Source organism: Chamaea fasciata, unplaced genomic scaffold (assembly GCF_029207755.1).
Source record: "Chamaea fasciata isolate MVZ Bird 193981 ecotype frontalis unplaced genomic scaffold, bChaFas1.0.hap1 SCAF_1, whole genome shotgun sequence".
NCBI lineage: Eukaryota > Metazoa > Chordata > Aves > Passeriformes > Sylviidae > Chamaea > Chamaea fasciata.
Genome location: NW_027094086.1, coordinates 87,093,088 through 87,100,318, shown reverse-complemented (window position 1 = coordinate 87,100,318; position 7,231 = coordinate 87,093,088).

The following is a 7,231-nucleotide window of genomic DNA, read 5'->3' as shown; positions in this document are numbered from 1 at the left end:
ATCCATCGTACTTTCTTCTATCTCAGCTGTCGGATTTAATACGAGTATAACATTTCTAATCCTACGGAATGTGCTGGAAAGCAAAGAGCTGGACTATCAGTTGATGCAAATCAGCTGACCCCCATTAAAGTTGATTTACAACACTAAAAATCTCCCTCCTTAAGAAAGACTAAAATGACTGACTAAACAATGTCAGAGGTTTCGGACAACATCATTTTAGTAAAATCTTTGAGGATTTTAATGGGACTGGAGATATTGACCAGTTCCTTTGCCAGATTTCTGCTTTGGGGTGGATTCTAAACAAACAAGTGGGATAGTTTCCAGATAAAAACAGAAATAGAACAGCATTCCATTCAAATTCTTTAGGAAGACTTTAGAAAACTTTCAGTAACTGAAAGAAAACACACTGACTTAACACATAACCACACTTAAAGGATTTGCTATCTGGACAGTCCTTAAAGTTCTAGGCACAATATATTGCATTGGTTGATTGAGAATATCTCAAATAATCATTTTAATCACTTCAAAATATGTTGAAGGAAACCCTGGATAAGAATTGTCATATGGTCTTCACTTAATTGAAGATTTTTCTGAAGTGTAGGAAGGAAGTATGCAAACAGTGCATTTATGTAATAGGAATGGTTAGCAATATAGCATTAGGGCACTCTAGGGCATGTTTTATTGGTTCATTAAATCTAGCCTCAGGTGTGTTCTACCACTCGAGGCAAGTATTAATGGACCAATAAAAAAGACCCTGGGGTGTTTTAATGCCATAATACTATGTCTGTCTACATTTAAATTAATTTTTAAAATAGCTTTTAAAAATAATTTTCCTTGGTATTTAATATATCCTTCCACTATTTAAAATTTCGTAGTAGAAATATGAAATGGCTAGAAAACAAAGACAGAAAAGTCTACTGTGTAATAAAAGTATAAATACTTTCTGAACAGTAAAAATGTTAACCTCTTGTACTTCAAATGCCTCCCCCATTTATACGCTCACTTTTTCTTGTTTTCTGATTCATTCTCATATCATAAAACCAGTATGAAAGACAACTATGTAAACCTGTTTTTTTCCCTTATTAGAATCCATCAGATTCAAGCTGTTCTTCAAAGCAGCTTGATTTCAACAACTTTAAAACTTAGGATGAATTCCCTAGACAGCTACTAAGTGATACAGGAATCCTGTCTGCTTTTCTACAGATGGACAAACTGATAGTCTGTAATAAAAACTGCAAGACCATTTTCTGACAGTAGCAGACACAGAACAGGAAAGCACGCACCTTGGAGATATCTGGGGAGGAGGAAGAAGAAGAGTAATAGCCAGCTCAATTTATGAAATATCCTGTTTCACAACTACTGCAATAAAGAGCATTTCCCCTCACCTTTCAGAGCAGCAAAACAGTTGAAATCTCAAACTTCCTTCAGGAGAACTCGGGCCTTTGTCAACACTCTGGTATCAGTCAGTAGACACAGCAATGTTGCAGAAAACAACCTGGGTTGGAATGGCTAACCTAAGGAAAATAAACTAAAAATATAATGCATGAAGATATGCATCATTTTGAAATATACATGCCTGTTTGATTGGAGCAAAATGACGTGATATACAAGTGTCTTGTAACACAGCCTTCCCCTGGAAAGTGTTTTGTATAAAGCAGTAATACTCCAACCTCTTTTTTTCTTCTTTTTTTTCCCTAAAGTAATAATTATAATTTCCAGTGCTGCAAGTGAGGTTGCAGAGTTGACAGTATAGACTGGTTGCACAAGACTAGTGATGAAGGCCTTGTTGAGAATAAGAAATATCTGAATGGATTCAACTGCTGCTGGTGTAAAGTTTCCTGGTCAGCCACTCACATAACTGTCTAGCAAATCCTGCTCACACTGCACATTTGCACTTCTTTCATTAGACAGATTACCAAGGACTGGAAGCTGTTGAAGGGACAAGTACATATGCCCCACTCAGAGCATTGCCTTGTCTCCTGATACCCTCAGGCCCACAATCATTGCTGATAGGGCAAGTTGTGCCCCAAATCAGCTTAACAACATTTAAGAAATACTTAATGTGGGTAAGTCCAGCTATAAAAACTGCTAGTAAGTGTCACCTGTAGGGACACGGAAAAACCACACTCACTTAGGTTGAGAGGTGAGCAGAGAAAGAGGAAGTTTATTATGATTTGCAGTTTGAATAGGATTTGGGATTTGATCAAGGATTGGTAGATTAGAGGAACTCCTTTTTGACCTCACTGGTCAGTTCAGCAGTCCATCACAGACTGGTATGAAAACAATCTACTTGTTTATGTTGTATTCATGAGAAACTCCACTAGAAATATGTAAACAGCATCAGAAGGCCTGAAGAATCAGGGCGACATGTAACTGGTTCAGTTGTCTCCTTTGAGTTATGCAACACCAACTGTGTATTTCTCATCCTAGTAGACAAGAATTTCACCATTGTTTTGGGACCAGAACATGACACTGTCTCATACATATGCTACCTTCCTAGAACTTCTATGGAAACTCATGGCACTATGCATGCTAGTCCAGTACGGGAAGACATACAAGTGCAAACTGACTGAGTCCTACAGAGAACAGTTACTTATGCCCCTAAATTAGGTACCAATCCTGCTGCATAAGTTATTTAAATGGATTAGCAGAGAGAGGAGCCGATGATGTACTAAAGGACTTACTACATATTTTTGATAATTATTTCTCTTGTGTGCAAGATGTGTTCTCACAACATACAGAAGCATAAACAATGGAATCCAAAATATCCCAGGGTTCTTCTGTGCTAGCCAGTAACCAGTGCTCATCTTCAGCCTGGTTCCAAAGCAGATATTATGGTTTTCATGCAAGAAACGCCCTTCTAAACTATCAGTAAGTAGCAAGACCTGCCTGCCAAGTCCCCTCAATCTACAAAGAAATTGATTCTGTCACTACTCCAGTGTGTGAAAATTAATGATTCCAGGACTGGATGAAACTTCAAGTTTATTTCTTCATCTAGAGGCACAAATATTTTCAAAGTAATGACCAATACACTTTGTCACCAATACACAATCCAGATATAAATACCCAGATATTACAGGTAAATAGATGCTAAAAAGCTCTGCAAGATATCAGCATTGCTTATTGTACATGAAGTGTTTTTGATAGGAAATGCAGGAGTAGACCCACCATTTTTTTTTGCTCTAATTCTGCTAGCTAAACCCACCAGAGATCACACCTAGAGCTGTATTTCTAGTGCAACTACTTGAATTCACATTAGATTTATCTCACCCTATAAAAGCACAATTCATTAAACAGACTGATAAAACTGGTCTGTTTAAACTAAGGCAATTTTATCACAGTCATTTCAATTATTTAACACTGCTTTCTTAAATCAGTATTTAAAGCTTTCCTTTGACAAGTATTCTTTTAAATAAATGAGCTGCAATTTAAACAATGAGAAAATAATGACCCAGAACAATATATACAATTAGGGAGATATTTCCAAATATAAATGCTCGGTATATTTGAAAAGTGATGCACAATGTCTCAGGCAATGCACACTTATACACTGAAGTGACTTTTACAGTTGATGGTGGCATCATCCAAAGAACCTTTAACCCAAAGACTCACTCCTAATTCCAGATTTTGACGAAGTTTTCCACAACAACATTTTTTGACAATTTAAGATTGTCCAACTCAATCTGTCCCATTTTCATGACAGGACAAAAATTATGGAAATGTTACACTGTTGCCATAAAGCCAGTGACATATTTAACAGAGCTCTTCATTTATCAATAGTGGTGTACACAAATTTGAACCAGGGTAACCAAATCAGAGGTTATAAACCAAGCGTGACAGACAGCAAGCAAACTTGATATGAGCTCTACAAGCACTTTTGTATGCTTCTGGTAAACTTCTTTTTACTTTTTCTTCTACACAAAAAACATTTCTTAAACTAAAGACATGCTCAAGCACTGCATCATTCTATTTTTTTTATATTCTGCAACTACTAAAATCACTGGAAGAGCATAAGTTTGAACTTTTAAAGACCCAGGAATCAAGGGAACCACTATAGTACCTTTGGAATGATCTGGATATACCTTCCCAATATTATTTTTATTCCAGCTGGTATCTCCACCACGATGACTTTTAAAACAAATCTAGATCTCAGGACATAAGCTGCATACCTAATTTGCCTAACTCTGCATCAATGACAACAAAATGCATCATGGATTTTGGTTTTAAGACTACCTGCAATAAAGCTAGATAAGACCCTGAAGTAAAATATATTTCCTCCTTATTGAAGCAGCTTCCTATACTGAATTCACAGTCACACATACCAACAACGAAATGATGAATCAAATTTTAGCCACAAGAGAAATGCAATGCATAAAGTCCATCATAAGTAAGTTTCCACACTCTTAAAATGACATAAAGATTCATATAGGTACTCCTTTGACATAGTCATGCATTGCTAAGCATTCACCATGCTGTAACAATTCAAATTTAAGCTTTTCTTGTTCAAAGATAGAGCAATTAGCCTTCAGGTTATTTCAGAGGGAGCAACAGCCCTCATCCAGCCCTGAAGAAAGGAAATGGCTCAGAAGGAAAGAGTTATAAAACCAAAAATTTTCCTACTTTTACCGTCACACTTATCAGCAGTACTCCCATGTTTGGGAAACAGTGCAAGCTCTGACAAATGACAATGATACAGGGGCTCCTCACTACAAGAAAGATACTGAGGTGCTGGAGTGTGCCCAAAAAGGGGCAGTGGAGCTGGTGAAAGAGTGAGAACAGAAGTGTGATGAGGAGCAGCTGAGGGAGCTGGGGTTGTTTAGCCTGGAAAAAGGGTCCTCAGCAGATCTTATCACTTCCCACAACTACCTGAAAGGAGGTTGTAATGAGATGGATGACAGTCCCCCAGGTATCAAGTGGCAGCATAAGAGGAAATAGCCTTAAGTTGTGCCAGGGGAGGTTTAGATTGAATATTAAGATTTTTTTCCACTGGAAGGGTTGTCAGGCATTGCAACACTTGTTAAATGAAGTGGGCGAATCACCACCCCTAGAAGCATTCAAAACATTTGAATGTGGCACTTGAGAACATGTTTTAACAGTGCACATGGCAGTCCTGGGGTAATGGGTGGACTCCATGATCTGAGAGGTCTTTTCAAATATGATTCTATGATTGTACATTCACAGGTACCACACTAATTACTTCACCCTGACCATACCACTCACTTATTACCACACTTGGCTTGAAGTTGATCATCATGATAAAACTTCGTGTAGTCTAACATTGTACCTCAGTCTGAAGGGTAGTGAGCACCACTCAGCCCTCAGGACATAATGCAGGTAAAACTCAAACTTCATAATACAAAACATCTGATTTTAAATCTGAATCAAAATTGTGTCTCAACGCAAGAAGAGAAGCCTTCTTTCATGGAATCAAATTATCAAAACAACCGCTAGGGTCATGTCTCAGCATTATAAAGATTCCAAGGGCCACCATCCCCAAGTCATATTAACATTTTACTCCTCCAAGTGCTTGGTTGAAGTCAGTGGAGCTGCTCTTGCAGTTAAACTCTGCCCTGTCTGATGGTGAGACTGACAGAATCTGATTCTCATGGACGTTTAGACGATCACTGCTGTTTGCCATTGTCACATATGAAAATGAGCTGCTTCTATCACTGTTTGTCTCTTTAAACTTATGAGAAAAAAGAAATGCTTGGCATAAATGAATTTCAAAATTTGCAGGGTTCTCAGCTCAGACCATTCTGAGCACAAGTCTGCAACTCCTTTTCAAACTACAAAGTTCATAATATTGTCAAGAGATGCATAAATAGTGATGAGATTAAAAAGAAAGACTATTAGTATATCTTAGCTTACACAGACCATCCCTACACCATCAGTTGCTGACATGTAATGCTTGAAAAATAAACAGATTTATGCAATTGCTACGTAGACCTCCTGTGTGGTATAGATACTCTGCTAAATAAAAAAACAGCAGGCATGCACAAAAATATACATGCACTAAGGATTAGTTACAGGGTAGCCAACAGAAAGACAATGCCTCCTGGGTTTACAGGGCAAATGTAATTTCTATGGTGAACCTTCATGGGTTTTTTTTTAATTTCTGATAGTTTTAGACCCAGGCAATAAGATCAGAGTTTTTGTAAAAGTAGTACACTGACAATACCATGAAAGAAAGAATTGATTCCAAACAAATGAATATTAAATAGCTACACATCAAAAGGAAGTACACAATTGTTACTTTAGGAAGGAGAGGGAGAAAGCCACACCATTTTCAACAGTCATCAGTAGCCAAAAAAACAACACAAACCTACTATTAGTGTTTACTGATGATAACTAGCTATATTTCTGTTAGCATTCCAGAGCCAGCCCTGCCATAGTAATGTTTATTATTACTCTTTGTAGCTGTAGGCAGCTAGAGGCTCACTGTGTCTATCCCTTTCTCATCATTTTAAAAAGATTAATCTTTAGACAATGATCTGCTGAAATCATTAATCTTAGTCTTGAACTTCTTTGTTGTTCTTGCCCAGTAATGAACAGTAACACAAAAAATGCCTTTCCTTCAAAAACAACAGGGACCTGATTTGTTGAGACTCTGCACTTGGAGTAATTTTTCACTGCAGCACAATATCAATGTAAGATGGCAACCTAGGTGATACAACCTTACTCTCTACAACACTTCCCCATTTTTGTACCAAGCCAAATCTGTTTACATTAATATAATTATAGCTGCTGTCACAGTAGAAAACAGTACCAGGGTTTCACGTGCACTCCATTACACAGATGGCATTGCAGTCCAGCACTGTACTATAAAATTATTCCTCTTTTTTGTGTTACAGAAAGACAGAATCTTCCTGTGGCAAGGGGTAATAAGTTTTTCTAAAATCACTACTCAAATGTTCAGTTGCTCACATATTTCCTCCTCAATATAAACTCCAGAACTCACCTCTCTATGAAACTTGTAACTTACATAATTTCATTTTCCCAGCTTTGAAATAATGATTGTTAGAAATAAGAAACATTGCTCCAGGAACATTGACAAGTCATTTTTATCTGCATCTTCCAGGAAAAAAAAATCTTATTCTTTGCAGAAATTTCAACACACTAAAAATTGAAAAGTTTAATTTTAATGCTGTTCAAATACATGTATACATGTACACGCATGATTTTTTCCATCTCTCCTCACCAGCAACACCACACCTCCTAGGAAAAAGTGAAA